This window comes from Lampetra planeri, chromosome 1, assembly GCF_965212315.1.
Source record: "Lampetra planeri chromosome 1, kcLamPlan1.2.h2, whole genome shotgun sequence".
Lineage (NCBI taxonomy): Eukaryota > Metazoa > Chordata > Hyperoartia > Petromyzontiformes > Petromyzontidae > Lampetra > Lampetra planeri.
The window spans coordinates 3,081,643-3,090,593 of record NC_136107.1 but is presented as its reverse complement, the minus strand read 5'-3'; the positions used below and the strand labels follow the sequence as shown (position 1 = coordinate 3,090,593).

Genomic DNA, 8,951 nt, shown 5'->3' with positions numbered 1-8,951 from the left:
GACGGCCGATGTGTTGTTCCCCGTGGCCTGCAGGGGGCGCCGTGACGCCGTCTCCGCCGTCTCCCCGCCACTCTTCCCGGCAGGGAGCGAGGGGGCCGGGTAGGGGCTGGGGGATTGGGGGGCTGGGGGGCTGGGGGGCTGGGGGGGGCTGGGGGGGGGCTGGGCTGGGGGGGGTGAGGGCTGGGGTGGGGGCTGGGGGGGCTGGGGGTGGGCTGGGGGTGGGCTGGGGAGGGCTGAGGGGGGCTGGGGGTGGGCTGGGGGGGGGGCTGGGGTTGCTGGGGGGGGGGCTGGGGGGGCTGGGGAGCGGGGGGGGCTTGGAGGGGGGCTGGGGGCTGGGGGAGGTTGGGGGTGGGGGCTAGGGGGGGGGGCTGGGCCCGGCCGAGGGTTCCTCCGCTCGGTCTAGACGGGGGTAGATCACGGGTCGGGGCTGTGCGGAGGTAGAAACAGCGGCGGCGGCGGTAGCTGCAGCATCGTCATCATCATCATCAACAGCAGCAGCAGCAGGAGGAGGAGGAGACGAACAAGCAGAAGAAGAAGGAGGAGGAAGAGGAGCAGCGGAGAGACTCCAGGACTGGACACGCCGAAGCACCGCCGAGAGCGGTGCCGCGGCACGGCAGGGAGGTGAGCCCCCATCCGCGTTCGCTCGTCGCGGGGACCACGACAGCCGCGACGGTCAATGAATGTTTGAGTTAATTGCGACTTGTTCGGCACCCCTCCTCATCTTCCACGGCCTTTGGGATGGCGAGGGTAGACGTCGCGCGCCTCAAAGCCCCATGTCCCCTCTTCCCACTAGGCCCGATCTCTCGAGCGAAGCCTCGGTCTGGCCTAGACGCTTGGCCGAGATGGGGAAGCCTCTCGCCGGCCGAGTACCCTTGCCCCCCCCCCTCCCACCTCTGTGTCTGTTCACTCTACGCGCTCCCTCATTGCTCGGTGATTGATTAAAACGGAACAGCGGGAGCGTATTTTTGTATTAACGTATTCAGGTTGTGCGTCACAAGCTGTCCAAGGCGTCGTTCACGTTAAAGGAGGACTTTAAAGTTGCGGTCAGACTCGCCGCTCGAGTGCTGCAGTGATTCCCATGCATTGGCGCATTGAAACGTGTAAATATTTACAGGGTGGACATCGGTAAAGTGCTGTGCCGACACTTGAATGCAACTTCATAGCAATTTTTTTTACAAATATAACATAACGAAGCTGCAAACGCGTGTTGGACAGCTAGACGTGTTATTTCCCATCGTTATGTTGCATTGCCAAACTATACTAAAATAAACATACTCATGTACAAGGTAGACGCTTGGTCACTGCAACTGCCCTTAAATTGGAGACATTCTCGGAATATAAACAGCACTGGTGGGCGGGGGGGTGTGATCGCTGGGAGCGAGAGATAGATGCCTTTGGTGCCCTGCCCTGTTTGTGTAGTACTTTGTGCAATTTAATTATCATACGATTTTGCGTATTTCAATTTGGAGTTCCTTTCCCAGCAGGGATCCATTCCACTCGAACGGGGCCCTTCCCTACGTCTTGGCTGTAATATTTTGTCCACGTTGACAGGCAACGTTGTCACTGCCCTTGCAGCAGTCCATCAAAAAGAAAATACCTTTCTCAAAATCCCGCTTCCAATGAGTGAACTTTCTTTGAAAGGGACTGTGCGAAAGGCATCGTGAGTCGCTGCTATTATATTACGACTGCGTCATTATTATTTCGCTGGGAAACATTAAGGTCTGGCTTACGTAAAGGTGTATTGGTTCACGTAAAATTCTCTCTTTGGTTGTCATAAGAATTACTGCGTTAATAAGAATTTCTGTGAAATTCTATTTAAACGTATACCCAGCAATATTTCATCAAGTTATACGTTTTAAGGGATTGAGTCCTATTCTAAAAGTGTTTTATGTCTGCCAGTGGGAAATGTTTGCATCTGCCTTGGTATACTGTACTTTGTTTTCTAGTGAATGTCTGCTTAACACGTGCAATGATAAATCATGCCAGTAAGCAATAACAGTGACTTAGCGTGTGTCAGAGATTCCACCTCTGCCCAGATTTCTTTGCCTGTTTTATTAGTATAAGGGAGTATTGGTTGCCACACATTTGTAGCGAGCACCAAACAAATCATTGCTCATTGCTGCCAACCTCTGAACATAAGCGAATCATTGTTTCTTGGAAAATCCCACTTACAAAATTGTTAACTTGGCACTCAAACATTTACATTTTGCAATCTACATCTGTACAAGTGGCTCAATTCTCTGGTTACTTTGTGACCATTAACCTTTTGCATAATGTAATGTTGTCAATTCTGCAAAATTGAGAGTAGTTTTTTGTAAAACAGCATTTAAACTACCGTTCATCTCAGTTTTTTGTTTTTAATATAGTGATGTCTGCATCTTTTTACTCGCAAAATGTGAATTATGAAGCTGCATTATTGAACTATTTGAATAAAAAATGATGACGTGATACTTATACAAAATACTTTGCACCCAACTGCTGCAGTTGGTTTGGTCACGTGCTCATCCTTGCAGACCCAAGCTGATCTTGAGCCATTCCCACCGCGCCTCATTTGCAAAAAAACATTTCATTGTGATAGGAGCTCGTAATGAAGGATCGACTATAGATAGCACTTATTTCTGGTGAGCAGAATGTGCACGGACCATACCGACTTTGCCAGCAAATTTTAGAACGACTCGTATGATAGTACAGTCGTCCCTTTTATTCTTTAACCAGTTTAAATGAAACTGCTTATAGTAACAGAATAAAGTTACTTCAATTGATGATTGAAATAAATTTAAGTATAAGAGATTCAATGTGTAGTAATGTCATAGGGCTTTCTAAGACCGTTCATGAAGACATTGATTATTCTTAAGTCGGTATTGGATGATTAGGCAGCAGTTTAACGATTGGATAGTGCACACATTGTAGACTTTCATTGGAGCAGCGACCACATTTTCCATTAAACTTTGCTTTCATTTGCAATTTTGTTCTTCCGAAGTTCCTAGAATATGGACTCTCATTTGTACTTCCAGCAGGTGTCATTTCCACACCTATTATTTTCTCAGCATGTATATAATGTGTCAAAAACTTCCGAAATAAGTGTAACTTGAAAGCCCCTTTTACACATTTTTACTTGTATCAAAAACATGCTTGTTCCATATTCACAACATCTTAATTGGCTTGCATTGTGCAGAACATATTGTTTTTTTATAACTTCCCTCATTGTATCTCTCATTGAAGATAGTTTGCTCTGTTGGTACGGAGTGTCTCGTGTATAGACAGCCTTTGCACATTAACTTGCTTTCTTTTAAACCGACTGGTACAAATGTTGTGATGTTAAGAGCCATGGACACAAAAAGTATATTGTTACAGCTTGTCTGCGTTTTTGGCAAAACATGCGATCAGTATTTCAATATCATTGCCCTATTTTAAAAAAGTGCTTACTATGCATTTTTTTAAAATGCAGTTGCCATCTGAACAGAGTGACACGTGTTTTAGACTGCCTGCATCACTGCACCAAGACCTGCTTGGATCATATGGTTGGGTTTCAAAGGCAAATTAAAGGGACAATTGAAGGCTCATACCAGAAGCATGCTGTCATGTCCTTACCACAGCCGTATTGTGTCTGAACGAGCACCACAGTGATTTTTTCCACCACCCCCCCAGTGTATTACTTGAAGGGATTTGGTCATCATAATTTCACAACTCTTACAGTGCTTATTAAACCCAGCAGGAGGTTTGTAGAATTGGATAAAAAAAATTGTAAATGTTTTTCACTCTTAGATAAAAAAAATTATCCTTATTTATGCACATGCATAGTTCTGTTAATGACTTCTGAATTAAAGTGTTAACCTCATTTGATTTGTAATTATAGTGTGAGTCATTTATCCATATACCTATGTTCTTCATATTATCCACGTCTCCGATTTAAGTTTTATAAAATCCTATGAATTTTTTTTATCCAGTTAGCTTTTGCACAGATGAGGAATTAACAAATACATTTTATTCAAACTCTTCCTTGGATAAAAGTCAATGGGAAGTGGTCACTTGCATATACAACTTTCTTCCTGTGATGTGAGCTTTCGCACTGAATGAGAGTAGTCAATCGGAACTAGTTTAAATTTCATCCTATTTAGCTGTGTTTAGCTGCACTTTACTCCTCAGATATGGAGAAAATGCATTGGGGGAAAAAAACTGATAATAGGATCGGCCCTTAACACCCACTACATCAAATCAGATTAAAAAAAGATTGTCACTGTAGTGGTAGAAGCAACCTAACCGTTAAAAAAGTTGATATTTAATAGTTCACTTATTGATTGTAATGTGATATACTTAACCAAATCCGATTTGATAATTGCATAAATGTCATTGATAATGAATGTCTAGCAGTGTGATCGAGTAAATTGCAGTGCATGCAGGTTTCCTGTCCCGCAGATTATTTGTAGCCTACCATGTGCCATATGGTCTGCATTTTATGCCACAGTAGGGAATGTATGTCTGAAAATCATGTTAGGCGATGCCCTACTTTGCAAAGCACTACTAGCAGCTGTGTTGTGTGCATGGTTAGCCTTTACTTGCACTCTATTAATTTAAAATGGTCAGAAACACAAAAGGTTTAGGTCATTATTAAATTAAATTATAGTTTTATGAAACACGTAAATCTGATTAAATGCTTTCTCTGCGGTATGGAGTGGTCTTTTTCTAAACGTACAAATGGCATGTTTATAATGTTTGCTGATTGTGGCTTTTACTAGATGTGCTGAAGCTGCCTCTAAATAATGTTTTTTTTTAATCGTGTGCAGGAATACCAAACATGCTTATGAACCAACGATTAAAAAACATGCTTTGTATTTTAATTGCAATTGAACATTACCCAATAAACGGAGCACAATTGCTATCTAATGGTGAAATTCGAAAGAGTGATTTCCGGGTACTCATGTGAAATTCAGTGTAAGGCTTGGCACACTAAACACGAAGTAGTGCCGGTGAGAGACCTCTTTACTCTTCATAGTTAAGCGAGCAGAGGGCTTTCCATAGTCTCGTGCGCTGGCAATTACTCGTGATGTATTACCGATGTTTAAAATTTAATTATCATGCCGCCTTAAGTGCTGCATTTTCCAAATGGTGTCAATGACCATACTGCGACCAACATAGGTTGTACATTATTACCGTGTTGTGATTGCATTGGCCGGGCACAGTTTTTTTTTGTTGTAAACTTACCATTGCTTGGTTATTAATTATTAGGCGTCTTAATTCACACGCAATACGGCGATTGTGGAAGGGGAACACCGATTTGGATGTACAAATGCAAACCGTGGTCATTTTTTAAATGCAAACTCACTCAGCTCCTAGTACCAAGTTATGGATGTTACTATATAGAATACAGATGTTTCTTGACGTAATTACAATGGGAATTAAGCCAAGGGGGATGAAGTAGTGGAGTGTTTTCTATTAAATGGCTGCTCCCTCTCAAAAATGTACAATTATTGCCAGTTTTTTATTGCTCACATTTGTTGCGTTGTAAAACGACATTTTATTGGCTGTTGCATCTTCTATATTTCCCTTCATGTAGAAACGCACATGATGTACACCGCGATGTGGTCTTTAAATAGGTATTTACATCAGTTCCCCACCGTTGATACAGTTCGCCTCTTTAGCTATTGTTAATGCACGCTCAAAGTCTCATGTCATTGAAATTGAATATGATGCAACTATACATCATTTGCCTGATTATGGTCCGTCTGTTAAAGCCCTATGCATTAGGTTGTCAGAGCAAGAGGACTGATTCTGTTTTAAAACGATAGAAACGTTGGTTGCTTCCAGCTAGAGGGTTTTAAAAGCATATATAATAGGTGTTCTCTTGACCCCAAAAGAGACAAAAACAGAAACGTATGGCCAAATGAGGCTCTGTATTGCATGCCTGGCTTTATAATGACCAAGGGTTGGGGTCAATTGCAGAGAAGCACGTGATCTACTTTTGTCTGCATCCACTTGAGCATAGCTGCTCATGGCAAGCACGTTCTGTTTAATGCAATGAGTGCATATTACATTCTAGATTGGAAGCTTTCGTGACTGCAATGATTCATATTCTCAGGTTTTTTCGGTAAAGTCACGTAGGTAAAACATTAAAAGTAATGAAAGTAAAATAAAACAAAACAAAAATAAAAAAATAAAATTCACGACGTTTCGGAGGCAACACAAGTCTCCGTCATCAGGTGGGACCGGCAATAAACCTCTGGATTGTGTTTAATGGGAGGGTGGGTATAACTTGGACGGCTTTGACATATTTACAGCAGGACATTTGCAATGTATAGATAGGCCTCATGGCCCCTGTTTATTTTTCTGGGAGGACATTTTTTTTGAGCATGCGATTCAACCAAACGTCAGAACTTTTGTTCAACAGATGAAAGAGTAATCCTGCTTTTCTATGGCTTTGATGTGGCCTCGTACTGTTTCCATCAGACCACATTTGTTGTTTCTGGATGGCAAAAGCTGGTGTGATTTTTAAGATTTATGCCCAGCCGAGCCCTCTCGGTAGTCCAGGCATGTCCTGCCTTCTGTGCAAAATGTGGTTATGAAGCCTCGATGACATCCGTTGGTTCCTTTGCTTGTTTTTTAGCCATGGTGATTGCAGACAAACGCTGCAGTTGTTTCGATAGTAATATGTGCAAGTTTCTAAGTATAGTTATTCACGTAAAAATACTGATTAGGAATGTTTAAATGCCGTGTGATTTTTACCTTTTACATGTCGTTTCTGTGAAATAAGAGGGGTGTGAATTGTGTTACCGAATGTGAACATCTGCATAAAATTGGCACGGTTTTGCCATTGTAGGACAAACACTTTGCATCAACGTTTATATTTAGTATTCCTTTATTGACGACGGTACATTGTATATGTGTATTGGGGTTTCTTTCTGTCGTTAAAAACAGCGCTTTTGGCCGCGTGATTATATTGGTGTACTAATAAGAAAACATTCAAAAAAATTAAATAACGCAGTTATATTTTTGTCGCAGCTGCTCAAACCTTCCTTCCTTCCTTCATGTCTGTGCTGCTGCGGGGGTGGGGGATATCAAGTCTTGGAAGTTTGCCAAAACTTTAAAGAGTGGAGAAGTGTGGAGGAGGGGGGGGGATGATGCAGTCATAGGGATAAGGGAAGGAGAGTATGGGCAAAGGAAGAAGAAGCAGTGCCTCAAGGGAGATGGAGCGGAGTTTTGTTGCCTTTTGTTTTCATAGCCCTGCAATGGTGGCTTGCTTCCAAGGAGTGCTGCAATAAGCCAGCCAAGCCCTACTGCGGCTTGGCTGACCAAATGAACACACATCACATCTGTCAGTTTATGCACGGAGCTCTCACGCCATCTCTCCGCCCCCCCATCCACCCTCTTCGATCTATATTGTTTCTGTTGCCCGAGTCCATTCTTTGCCCAGGGCTGGAAAGCGTTGTTTGTAAGTTCATTACTGAAGTCAACTGTTAAATGCTTCGTTTACATTTCTATTTCGGTATGTGTTATTTTTATTGACTGCAGCCGTTTAGAACAGTTGCAGAGAATGAACAGAAATGCTCCAGTAGAGTGATTGTGTTCAATACATGTATGATATTATGTCATTTAAAATATACTTTTTTTAATATAATATTGGCTATTGCTACCCTAAATGACACATAGTTTTTGTAAAGAGCTTTGTTAAAGAGGAATTGGTGGATGCACAAGATTTATGTCACCCTTCTGTCATGTATATATATACAGCATTGAGCACCTTCCAATGTTGAGTAAAAATAAAATTCGTTCAACAATTTGTGAAATAATTTCACTGAGTAGCAACATCTGAAAATGCAAATTCCTAATTTTCCATTCTATCACACCTGCATCAGACAAACGTAGGAGGCATGTTACAATCCGTCTTTGTGGACAGTTAATTTATGCCTTATGGTGATGCAGTGCTGTGTCAAAACCACATTTAACAATACTCAATTTTAAATCCGCATCATCCTAATCTGCCAACTTGCAGAGTAAAAAAAAAATTATACGCTCTTGACTGGCGATACATTTCACATTGTTTAAAAAAATATTGCTACGTCTGAACGAAAATTGAAGCAAAAATAGTTTGAAGGCAGTGCAATATAATTCAAAAAGTCAAAGATGTGAAATGTTTTATTGCATTCGATTTAAACTTTTTGCATTGACATAAGAACCACGTGGTTATATATTCGAATTCTGTAACATTTTTACGTATGTACGTTTAACTTTTTTCACACCTTATTCTTATACTGTACAGTACTTAGAAAATACCTTTTGACCTGCTTTAACATATAGATCGGACACAGACACTGATGGTAAAAATTTAACACATTCATATATATAAAGGGTAAATTTGTGAATGTGTGTGTCTGATCGAAATGCAACAAACTTGAAATTTGGCATGTGGGTAGCTTCCAGAATGTACACAATGCAAAACGTATAAAAATAGACTTTGTATTTTTTTGGGGGGGGGGGGGCAATAATGGATATATTTTTCACGGCAAGTGAGCGGTGACGTCACATCTGTGATGTCACCCGCATGCGGCAGCGTCACACAGTGTGCCTGCTGACGTCACGCATCCCCCGTCAACCCTCGCGTAGGCCGTGTATTAATTCAAGACAAGAATCCAAGTCTCGGGCGAAGCCGGGTAGTAAAGCTCGTATTTATGTAAAGAAGCTTCAAGATATGCACGCTGGACATTACACTGACAAACAATAAGTGGAAACAGCACTCCATCAGCATGAAACATAAATGAACACATTGGCGAGCAAAAGCAAATCAGACACATCGCATATCAACTTTACAAAAAAGGCAAGTTAGACTTGGGTGGCACGCATTGCTAGCCGGGCTGCTGGCTGACGGAAAAGGCTGATGACAGAGTGGCCAAACAGGGGAGCCATTGGACTGTTCAGAATCGGCCTATGCAGAGATGAAGCGATGAGATTGGCTCGTG

General features: G+C 42.2%; 1 protein-coding gene across 4 annotated transcripts in view; it reads left to right on the top strand.

Annotated features, from left to right (window-relative positions):
* Positions 1 to 383: 383 nt before the first annotated feature.
* Positions 384 to 8,951, top strand: part of LOC144728320 (activin receptor type-1-like) — a 51,371-nt gene continuing 42,803 nt past the window's right edge. For all 4 annotated transcript variants that reach the window (XM_078607715.1, XM_078607799.1, XM_078607972.1 and 1 more), the window contains exon 1: positions 384 to 621. The gene's annotated coding sequence lies outside the window, so the exon portion shown is untranslated. The remainder of the gene's footprint in view (positions 622 to 8,951) is intronic.